The following is a 12,954-nucleotide window of genomic DNA, read 5'->3' on the forward strand; positions in this document are numbered from 1 at the left end:
GAACGTTACTGTGAACTCGTTCATTCTGGTGTCTGTGAACGGCACGCTCTCTCAGTTTAACTTTGTTCAACAGGGTGCCAGATTTCTATACAGCCTTCCAGGCAAAAACCTGGCTAAAATACACCGTAAACAGGTTTTAATATGTAGCGGAAAACACACCCAATCTGGCAACACCAGCCACCAGTGTCGCACCGCCGCATGCGTCATCAAAACAAAAAGCAGCATGGAGGCATCGTATGATCATTTAAACAAGTTTTATGACAAGGTTGGTGAGGATGGGAAAAATCCTTACAGTGTTAAAACTGCTAAAATAACCGCTGTCTGTGGTTCTATATGGGCTGTGGCAATAATTTTGAAAAATAATAGCTATGAACTATGAACTAGTTCATTTTTGCAATGGTGAACTTTGTTCAAAATTTTGAATTATGAACAATGAACTGAACTAGTTCATTTTAAAATTTGTGAAGTGAACTTTGAACTAGTTTGTGTAGAAAGTGAACTTTCCCAACACTGCTAACCACTGCACCACCGTGCTGTATCCAATCAACATACAGTATGTAAAGGTCAGCCTAAGAGGTACCACAATCATGTCAACCAAAAAAAGTGGTGTAAAACGTAAATGTGGAGAGACGTACTTCTTGCATAACTGTGCTTACTGGTGCTTAAGACACAGAAAATTATGTTATGAATCTGACTATAACCTAAGACTGAGAACCATTGAGATCAAGTTCAGAGTTCAACTAAATAATGCAGAATGTAAGTTGCACACTTTAACTCAACCCTGCACTTGCTTAAGTTGAAACAAGAGCCCCAGGTTGGCATGCTCCCTCCTCATCCACAAACACTAACAAGGTTCCATGGCTGTTTCTGATGCCTGCTAATCTGCTGTTGATGGACTGAATGGACTCAGTCCAGCTAATCAGTGGCCAGATCAGGCAAAGATGGAAAATTTACTGTGTTGGGGCTCTTGTAATTAACCTTTCTCTTTGGAAAGTCAAACAACATAATGAGTGAATGAATGAATGATTAGGGATCCCCCTATTGCATTTACTCATTACTCACATTCACTCTCAATACTTTTCTCTAGGAGTGGACAGATCAATACCAAAATATTGATTCTCCAGACACTATGGATAGTTTGAAGATTGACTCTAACATCATTAGAATGAATACCAACAAAGGGATAAATTTCTCTTTTCTACATTGTAGCTATTTAATCAATGAGTAAACGTGTCTGTGTCAAACGAGCCAAACAACGTTCCATTATCTTGAACACATCTTAGTGCATTTTCTCCACTGCTCTTGTAGCGTTGTGTGCACTCAAATAACATAGGCAGCAGCATTCCATGGCGCACACCCTGACTGGTTTACACACTGGGTGGCTGAACATAGGAAGACTGTCTTTTTTTTTTTTTCAGAGAAGCTCAGGCTAGGAATGTCAAGCGATGTGTAGTGAAATTAATATTTTGGTCAGAGCCAGAGCTCCAGCACTGGTTAAAGTTACATTTTCAAACTTTTACTGGTTAACTCTTACTTACTTAGCAAACTAATTAAATATAGCAGACTATATTCAGACTTTTAGATAATATATTCAGCAAACAAAGATATGACTAAATTAATAATTTCAGTGGAATTGAAAAAAAAAACAATATACATCAAACCTGAAATCCAAAAATGGCTGAATATGATAACCATTTATGTAACTGTGAGAGGTACAAGATTCCTATATTTAGATGCATTTTCCTCATAAATCATGACACTTTACATGAAAGTACATAAGCCTCGAGAAAATCTAACTAAGTCCTTGTTTCCTGTCAAATTCTGCTTTGTGATGTAGTATAATGCTATGTAAAAGGTGTTGATCTTGGGGATGATTTAGAGAGCCAGGCTAACATGAACATAATACTGAAGCTCAGATGTTATTTTCAACTGAGTACTGAGACACTTGGTAACACAGTTAGTTTTTGGACACAAGTGGAGGGGGGTGCTTTCTTTTATGTGTTTGTTGGGCTCATTGTCTGGTAATCTAGCCATAACTGCTTTGTTGGTAAACTATGTGAACCCTACACCAGTGATATGAACAAATACAAAACTGTTTTTTGGGATATGGAGCTGATCATTATGTCATTCTCATGTTATTGTCAACATTATGACTTTCTATGATGCAGGTTGCCAAATTTTTGTTGCCATATTTGTAAACAAAATATGGTGAGAACAAGCAGGAGTAGATAGTTTTTAGTTCAGTATTCTGATCTTCAGAAATGTAAGAACATTTCATCAGTTTTCACAGGTTTGGTCACCTGGATAAAACTTGACTGATGATACACCAGATCTTTACCTCATGATCAAATACTGAAGGCTGACACCTCAAAGACAATAGATGGGCTTGACAGTTAGGGACTGTCAAATGTGCATGCTAAATGTCTGAGAACTTATCTGATTTTTGTCCAGTTTATATTCCGCCAGTCATTTTCCTACAATGTCCTTTTTTAATGCAATATGACCCAACGCGCTACTATGTTTGTTTGTTTGTTTGTTTGTTTGTTTGTTTGTTTGTTTTTCTCAGAGTGGCCATCTTTACATTCATCTGTATAGTTTGTTGGGAGACAAACGTACATACAAGGTGTGTAGATTTCAGCGGCAAGTAAGCTTTTTACAGTTGTTTTGATGGCTGTCATTTGACATCTACACACTTCATCCAATTTTAAAATTGTTATTGACCATCAGTGAAATGTCCTTGGTCACTGGTTTGTCTGACTCCAGTAGTTGGAGATATGGTTGATAATTTCACAAGGCAACAAGATATAGAGCGGCTGTAAGAATAGCCAGTGAGTGAGTTTTACCCAAGTAGCTGTAGGTACAGTATCTATAGAGTCAGGCATCTCCAGCACCAGGACACCTTTGAGCTAACACCTGCCATCGTCATTGTTTAACACAGTGGTTCTCAAACTTTTTTTTTTTTTGTCATGCCCCTCTTCAGAGGCTGGAAAAAGTTCTTGCCCCATACTCCACAATTTCTTATCAATCATTAACAGTGATATGGGAAGCAACTAATAAAAGAGGATCCAAGTTGAATTTTAGCAATAAAATATGAATAAAGGTCAGCTCGACAGCATCAGCAAACTCCATATTTTTCTGCTAGTCAACCAGGAACCCCCTGCAGTGACTCTATGCACCCCTGGGGGCAGGCTACAGTTTGAGAACCACTGGCTTAACAGGACATGTCAGCACATTCATAATCCTCTGTGCATATCTCTCTCTTGTTCATAGACATTTTGTATTGCTCTGAAAAATGTCCATCTTGTCCATTCTGTGTGATTCCATCTCCATCTCTCTATGATCCCTATTGTGTCTAAACTGTTTATATCCATCTTTCCCTTATACAGCAACCTTCTCTCTGGTAGTGGAGGTGAATTTTGGCAGGGCCCCAGAGTAATATCAATGAGGACAAGTAAACTATGGGCTCTCAGCCCAACAGAGCAGCTACGGCAGGTATCATCATAAGCCATGGGGTAAAGAGTTTAGTGTACAGCATGCTAATGCCTTTATAAGATAGTCGAATGAACAATTAGTGTACATTTTTTACTGTACTGGGGACAAAACTACTTAAGTAATGGGGACAAAGATGCTATTTGCTTTGTTTATGATGTAATGAACTTATTGTACTGTCATTGCCTTGTGATGTGGACAGTGTGAGGTCATGCACAACACGAAACATATTGCACAAATTATACTTCTTGGGCCCTGGTGCGGTTGCCAGCTTTGCTCAGTTGGTAATCGAGCCTTGAAAGCCTTGAGCACTGAGCTTTTTAGACTCCTTTGTTTTGGTTTTATAGCACACACACACACATACGATCATGTTCCATCACTTTTGACGATATTACATAGACTTACTTTCATTTCCTGGAGACTTACCCTAACTATTGCCATAACTACTACTTGCCTGAGCCTAACTCTAACCCTAACCATAAACCAAACCTAATCTTACCCGAACTTTGACTCAAGTCTTTGCCCTAAAATGTAATTGTTTACATTACAGGGATTTGCGGAAGGAAGGCAACTGTGTAAACAGATGCATGTCCCCACAACATGAGTAACACACACACACACACACACACACACACACACACACACACACACACACACACACACTCTTATCAAGTTTCTTAAATGCCTTGTACACTACTTGTCCAGCACCAAGTAGCAGATGGGCAATTTCTACTATATTAAGGAATAGTTTGACATTTTGGGGAACTCATTTATTTACTTTCTTGCCAAGAGTTAGAAGATTGGTATAACTCTCCTCTCAGGATGCCAACTAAGAATCAAGAGCTAGCAGATGCTTGCTAAGCTAGGCTCATCGCCTAGTGCCTGTATGTTTCGGGAATGTTTTTTTTTTTTTTAAATTGCGTGATCATTGTTCTCTATCAAAAAATAAAGAAAAGAATGTCAACACAGTCACTACATAGTGAACATAATTCAACTGAATTGATCTTGCAGAGGTGCAGCGACAGTCAGCAGATTAAATCCTGTAATGAGACTGGAAAAACGCTTTGACAATCTGGCTTTCATGCCACGGGGAAAGATAAGAGGACAAAGATTCCCTCGTTCACAACACTTGGACTTTTATTTCAAAATGCTTTCACGGGCATAAAAACATGCCAGCAAAACAGGACATCTAGAGCCATGGGCCTAGCCAGTGAAGAGTAGAACACCTACATTTCAGCAGAGAGCTTTTCACTTCTACAACTTATGGGCAGCCACCATGTATAGGCTAACATCTGGTGTTGTGTGATGAAAAAGGTTTGCTGAAAATTGAACCTTTTCCATCAACGAGAAAAAAAATATTTAATAGGTCAGTCAGAGCTACGGTAGGTGAAACTTTCATTAAAAAAAACAGAAAATAAACATTATTATCATGCTATTATGCTGTTTTTAGCCTCTGTGAGGCACTCTGTGTTGCTTTTAAGTATGAAAAGTGCCATATAAATAAAGTTTGATTTGATTTGATTTGATCACACTCAGAGCTCCAACAGAGTGAAGCTTCCGATCCACACTTTAACAAGACACCAAAGATTTACTCCAGCTGTCGTTCACTAATAGGTAAGAGGAAGTGGCAAAGTGCTGCGTCTGTGGCACACAAAAGATTTACGGTTTGGTCAGACTAAACACAGCAAGGCCATCAAACACCATGGATTCCATCCAAAATCGGTTGCTTGTGGATAGATAAATTGTGTTGTCAGTCACAAGGAAGTTTACAGCTTTCTTCCATGATTTCTGCTGCTTAGCTTTATGGATGATTCAGATCAGTGCAGGAGCTACATCTGAACTGGGATTTTGTGACAACTGTACATTATTATTGCAATATACAACTTGTGGTAAAACATAAGCCTTGTCTCTGCAGTTCGTGTCAGGAGGAGGAATAATCTGTGTCAGTAGGAGGAATACATTGTATTCCCAGTCGGACTGTCTCCAGGAGTTGGGTCTTGGTGGAGCTTTGTGGGGATCTGTGACAAAATATGGAGTGGACTTTTGAGTTGTCGTTCTTTTTGTGGTTGTGATCTGGATTGGACTGAACTGATTTGGGGAATAAATACAGGTGTGCCTTGAGATTTTGACCTGCCCTTTGCTGTCCCCTGTGCACAAAATGTTTAAAACCACTGATCTAGTGAAAGGAGAGCATTAGAAACTTTAGCTTGTTTCAAGCAGTGCAGATGATGTTTAGGTTGTGGTTACTGGTTGACACTCATCTCTCGTGAGCCTGCAGACTATACCTGCTGCATGCAGAGTTTAGCAAGAACTGACTCCGCTTACATATTTATAGATTTTGGCTTATTTGCTGGAAAAATAATAAACCAACAAAATATGCCATCATAATGTATGTACTGTATGTAACTAACTAAACACAGCCCATGTGGCAATTACAGGTTAATGGTAAAAGCTGAAATGTTGCATAAACAGTGGCAAAAACAATAAAGTCAGCAAACTGATATTAGTTACACAGAAATATCTTTCTGAAGTTTGCAAACATTAGCTAAAATTAGCCACCAAACGCTACTTATATGCTTAAGAAAGTCATTCAAGCCATGCCATTCTTTCCTGTTGAGGAAATGCTTTTATAACTGAGTTCTGAGTAAACCAAGCTGTGTTTATTTTACTTTTGCTTCATTTTGGTGGTCTGACTGTCAGGGCGTGAAGCTGGCCACTGGATACTCTCCCAGCTGGTGTTTGTTTGGGGGGGCAGGGTAAAAAAACTACACGGACAAAGGGGAGGGGCTCTGTTTTTCGCTCTGTCAGCACTTTGCTCTGACCATTCCATATAAAACACATTACTTGCCACTCAACTATGATCAGGGTTTAATAGGAAAAAATGCCACATATGATGAACAGTAAAGATTTGGGGCTTTGCAGAAAAACATTCAGGGCCTCCAAACAATGTGGATTCTCTTAATGAAGTAGAACTGCATTAGTCCTACATTAACTCTGAAACGATAGTCGAGTTTATTAGAGACCCGTGAAAAAATATTACTACCCTGATTTATGGGATTTTAAGAAAACTGTATAGACTCACAATGTAGAATTTGTTTTCACATTATTCTCCTGTAGGTAAACCAAAAAATCAAGGGCATTTCCACTGTAGCATATTCATCCTTATGCTGCATAACCATGAACCAGTTTATCACAAAAGGATGAAAAATACACACTAAAAATAATTCACATAAGCTTTGGATGTTGGGTCAATGGCTGTAGGTCTATAATGTGAGCAAGTCAATCTCGAAGCTGGAAAGAGCACAGCTCAAGGTCTTTGAAAATGTTTGTCACCCCTGGGGACTTTGCTGATAAAGTGACAGTGCTAAAGGTGATTTTATGGGATGTACAATGCAATAAAGCTCATTTGAGTAAAAGATCAAACACCCATTATGTGGACTGACAAATACAACCCTCTTCTTAGAAGATACTTCACATTTTACATCCTCTGGACAAGACCTGTTTAAATCTGGCTCTTTAGTTAGAGTCCTTGGGGAGAGAGTTGTTCACACTCAAATTTGGACAGGAACACCATTATGCTAGGCAGTTTTAAATCAAGCAATATCCCCATTTAAGCGCCCCACCTTATAAAGTGGGGGGATAAATGAATAAAAGCAACATGTAACAGGTACTAACAGGCAGTAAAATTTTCAGCACTGCCCATCACACCCCCATTATCCTGGTTGCATTTACATTCACCCGCCTCTTTATGGCTTTCACACCCTGGAAGTGGTAATTCTGGCTTGTAAAGCAAGCGGAGAGAGAGACTGGAACATACTGAGTTTAAAAGACACACACAAAAGACTTAAAGAGACAAAAAGGAAGTGAGTCATGTTCCCCTTCTTTCCTTCCCATTCCATCTTCTCTATGTGCACTTTGTGCTGTTTTTAATGCGATAATGGGATGAATTGAGAACCAATAATTACACTACTTCTGCCAAAGAGGTCACGTGATCACCTCTGTCCACCCATTTGTTTGTCCCTGACTATTGAACAGATTGGCTTGAAATTGGATGGAGGAAACTCCATGACTTTCACCATCTGGCCAAATGCACAATTTTCAAATGAATCTATGACATGACCTGTTGCTTGTAGAGACACTACATTTTTTTTGTGCACTGTCATATTCCCTAAAGATTGGTTGAGGTTTGCACTCTAATGTATAGTTCTTTTGAGTTTGTCAATGATAAATCTGTGTTTCAACAAAGAAATTACATTTGAATGACCTGAATCCTTCAGCCCATTGCAATGGCTTTGTAATTTGCACAGCCACAGCCAACAGGCAGTTAGCTTGATTTAACTGAGCCATAGCACGAGTCTGGCACATAACCACCTCTAAGAAAATTGCATTTATTTTACATTTCATTTTGGGAGGGAGTTGAATAAACAAGATATAATATATTCATTAGTGAGCTTTAGAGGTGTTGGTACATGGATTTTGTTACTTTCAGCAGAGACAAACTAGCTGTTTTCCTGTTTCCAGTCTTTGTGCTAAGCTAAGCTAACTGGCTGCTGGCTGTAGATTAGAATTTACTGCACAGACACGAGAGCAGTATCTTCTCAACTCCACTCTAGGCAAAAAATAAACATATTTTTGAAAACATTTGAATGATTGCCATAAGTACACAACAAAAAAGGCTGGAAATAAATCTTGTAAAGCAAGCTATAACTCAGCATAAGAAGTAATCCTCCTACCTTAAACCGTCATTCGGAGAGTGGTTATGCCCACACACCCAGTCCTCTTTTCTACCACCGAAAACTACACACACAACACATATAATTAGAAGACACATATAATTAGAGGAAACGCACATGAAAAATGAAGACTCTTGTCACTATCCCCTGACTCTTGTTCAAATTGGTTGGAAAGTCCAAATTAAATAGGACAGAGGAAGCCTTGTGGAATCAGGGCATCAAATTTAATTTAATTGGCCTGAAACTCCAGGTGAAACATTTTGATCTACCTACACCGTTCACTGTGTGAGTCAATGTATTCAATTCATATTCAAAACCAAACGCTCTTATTTCATCCCTGTTAGTAGCTGCTGCCACAGTCCCCTCCTTTTCCTGAGTATCCTTCTTTTTTCTTTATTTCTGGTTGTCTTACTTTTCAGTATTTACACCTGCGCTGTAACTGTGGCCTGTACTATTGTGTAAACAGGCTTTTTTTCTTCTGGGAACACTCATTGAAAGTCTGTTTTGTCTTGGCTTTACACACTTTGATGCTGCTTTTTGACAGAGAAAATAATTCATTTGTGTTTTGTTTTGCCAGTGTTCTGTTCTGTAAAATTAACAGTTCTTCTGCAATGAACTAGTCAGTTTGCTGTGTAGAAAGGGCACAGATGAATAAAAGTTTGTTTATGCTCCAAGAGATAATATGCATACAACTTTTTTTTTTTTTTTTTATTTCAAAATTCAAAACTATACATTCATACACACGGTTTAATCATTTTTGGAACTGTGTCCATGTGCACAAGTATGAATTCTGCTCCCACAGTTGGCCATAAATTTGGATCGTCTTTTTTTGATTGCAAGATTGATGGTCTGAGGTTCAATTTCCTGCTGACTCTTTCACCATCCACATCATTCATCTGCCCTACTGTCTGAATTTGCCCCATCTCCCTGCAAAATCTTTTAAACACTAACTTATATGTGTCCCTCCTCTCATGGGATAAAATTCCTAAAATTTGTCTTTTCAGTCACACGTCCCAGCTTGCTCACTTTTCGAATTCCGCTCTAATATCCGGGTCCATCCCTGACTATTTTAAAATTGCCAGTGTCAAGTGCCTTTTTAAAAAACCCTCTCTTGTGTATATGTCTCTGTCTGTCTTGTGGCCATGCACTGCTCTGCTCCCAGTTTCTTGACAACTGTTCAGCTTACAGACCTGCTTCAAACTGTTCACCTGCAACCAATCAATTCATTAACCCTGCAGTATATCAACCTTGGTTCCTTAGCCATTTATCACCAAATCATTCAGTTTGCCAACATGGTACTCACACTGAGTGAGGTCAGTCACTTAATTCTATTGCTATTCCTGCCTCACTCAGCGCCTGACTAATCCATGTTCCAGCCAACATCTCAGCCCTCTCTGCCTGCCCTGCTCCGCCGTCAATTGTGGTCCAGCTCTCCAAACCACATCTTACCAACTTCTTAATAAAACTACCTTTGAACTCATGTCTGAAGGTTACTCACAGATTAGTAACTCAAAGGTTAGTTTATTCAGAGTTTACAGCTTACAGACATAAGTCTGATTTGATGTCATTAATTCCCTCCGAAGCAATCATTCGATCATACATACATACATATGTACATGTCAGCTTGTAGGGGAACACACTTTTTTTTACTTTTGTCCTTTTTTTTTTTTTTACTTTATCTTGCACTGCACTTCTTTTGGAGGCTTTGGATCATTATATGTTTCTTTACCCATTTTGGCCATTTTAATAAGATGTTCTAGTACACAAAATGTGTGTTCTTTTGATATTCTGACAAATTTCTACTCATTATGTTTCAGCAAGTCTGACAGTTGAAATTCAGATTAAATATGACTACGCAGGCTTTAACCTCCCACATCCAGGAATACAGTGGCAACGCCCTGATGAAAGAGTGTAAATATGTCTGTCGGCCTGCATCATTCTCTTGTCTTCTCTTGTTGATTGATACCCAAAGACATTTCTTGTATGTATGGCCTTTGAGTAGCTGCTAGCTGTAAGCCTTAGCTGTGAAAACCAGTTTTCTTAAAATTCAGTAATAAATCTGTCACCAACAAGCAAGCAGTAACATCCCCACTGTCATCATCTGTACCTGTAATGGCATGAAATAAGGTCCAGGTGCAGGTAATAGCAATAATAATAATAATAATAATAATAATAATAAGAAGAAGAAGAAGAAGAAGAAGAAGAAGAAGAAGAAGAAGAGTGGCAGCAATAGCAGTGAAATGCAGAGTTTATTAACCCCACAGCATCTGGGAAGAAGCTGTTCCTGTTGGTCCTGGCCTTGATACTAGCATAGCCTCGTGCCTGATGGGACGTGGGTAAAAAGTCCATTTGCAGAATGGGTAGAGGCCCTCATGCTTTCTTCGGGCCTTTTTGTTGCACCTGCTGAAGTGTCACTGTAGACTGCTGCCAGTCTCTACAGTCTCTACCATCTGCTGCATGCCTGTCTGCATCAGAGCAGTTACCATACCACATGGTAATGCAGCAAGTGAGGAAGAGTGTAGAGGTGTTGGTGGGCCTTCTTCACCATGCTGGCTGGTTATCTAAGATGTGTGCCACAGATATTTCAAAGCAGGACCGTGGCAGGGGAGTGGTGCTGGTCTTCCTAGACTCCACCGTCATCTCCTTAGTTTTCTTTGTTAGTCACAAAATTTTTAATCCTCACACAATCAATTCTGTAATCATAAAACCTTCTCAGCTTCTACAATGACATGAACACTCACAAGATGTAAACATCATTCCCATCTCTGCCAGTCATCCACAGAACCTGACTGAGGCCATCTTAAAATAATAAAGAAGTAAAACAAAAGGTGAGGAGGAATACTCCTTACCAAATTTTATTTTATTATCTCAGTGGGGTCCCAGAGTGTACTGATTGTCTACAGGTGGCAAACACTCTACCTGCAGATCTACACCCACAATAAAGTGTTGATGAGGGGTGAGAGCCATGTCTGTGGCCAATACTGCTCAGCTCTGCTGTATTTTTCGGGGCAAAGAGAGAGAGAGGTGACATGGATGGAACACTTTCAAACCAGCCAAATGGAGAGTTTTTGTATTGACTATAGGATTAGGAGAAGGATCTGTCCAGCAAGCTCCATGCAACATTTATCAGCTCACCAGCAGCAGCAGAGAGGAGAAAGAAGAAGAGAGAGGGAGGGAGGAGAGGCTCTCTCTGCCGCTTCAAAAGCCTGCGGTCGATGTTTTCAAGCTTCCATGAATGTTGCAAACGTTGTCTCGCCAGCCCAAAAGTAGAAAAGGAGGAGAGAGATGAGAGGGATGTAGTGAGCGGACAGAGTTGTGGAGGTGCAGAAAGAAAAAAATTGAGTGTACAGTTTGTGATTGTACTGCTGTGGTGAAAGCTTCTTACGGTCACTAAAAGCTTGATCATTCCCCTTCCTTTGCTTAATAACATTACGCTTGATTCTCAATTAATTTGACATAGAGCCCTTTCACATTTACCTCTCTTATCACTGTTGAGTTGATCTTTTTAGAGGAAAATCCTGTAAAAAATCTAAATTATTGCATGTTTCTGCTTTGTCTGCAATAAATTGATTTGTATGAACAATAAATGCTACCATAGGGAGAGGAATACATTCAGAAAGTCAAACAGAAAGTGGTGTTTATTCATATTTTTTTATTTCATTATTTATCATACTGAATCCTCTGCTTCAGTATGAAGCATCACATCAAAGCTTTCAAGTGGTTATGTGAGTTCTTTAGGGTCTAAACTGAAGACACAAAGATGGTCCGTAAATGCAATTTTAAGACCCAAACCCCACCCAAGACCTAAGGCTATATTTCTGTATTCCTTCCTCAAAAACAAAAGTAATGTGCTTGCTTTGAACCAACATAAAGGCTTTCCCACAAATAAAACATTATCATTTTGCCAGCAGCAGTTATATACAGTGTGTGTGTGTGTGTGTGTGTGTGTGTGTGTGTGTGTGTGTGTGTGTGTGTGTGTGTGTGTGTGTGTGTGTGTGTGTGTGTGTGTGTGTGTGTGATAAAAAAATTTAACTAACACAAAATTGATCTTTATCTTAGATCCTCTTTGACAGGACTATTGCTTCTCAAAATCATAAATGTTCTGAATTTTTTGCATTATTTCATCCATTTCTGATGTTATCTTGCCAAGCCAATGCTCTGTCTGTCTTCCAAAGTCCAACTAAAGATTACATTTTTGCAGCATGTAGCCTATTTGCATCACGACCATAAAACATCAAAATCAAAAGCATTGCATTTAAAAAGCTTGTCTGGCTCTTTGGAACAACCAAAACACTCATGTCCAAGAGCCTATGGCACAGTTGATCATACAGTGGAGGAAAGTCCATGCAGACACGTCAGTATGTGATTTCACCACTTTGAGGCACTTATTTTATACTTGGGCCATTATTTTTGAAGTTCAGTTGTAATATTAAGATAATCTTCTGTTGAGTGCTGATTTACGCTCTGATTTGGGCATGAGTTCTGCATATCTTATTTAGCCATTATTATTTATTTTGTTGAACTGTCAAGGTTTTGCTTCATTCACACTTATACAATCAATTGTATAAGAGAGATGGTAAATGATGAACAGACATTACCAGAAACTGGATTATTTCAAAGGTGCAATTTGTAAGAATGGGAGGCAATTTACATGTATTAGTCACGATGTACCACCAATGTTTGAACTGACTTTAATGTAACTTGACTATATTATAAGACTATATTTATACTG

This window comes from Chaetodon trifascialis, chromosome 4 (assembly GCF_039877785.1).
Source record: "Chaetodon trifascialis isolate fChaTrf1 chromosome 4, fChaTrf1.hap1, whole genome shotgun sequence".
NCBI lineage: Eukaryota > Metazoa > Chordata > Actinopteri > Chaetodontiformes > Chaetodontidae > Chaetodon > Chaetodon trifascialis.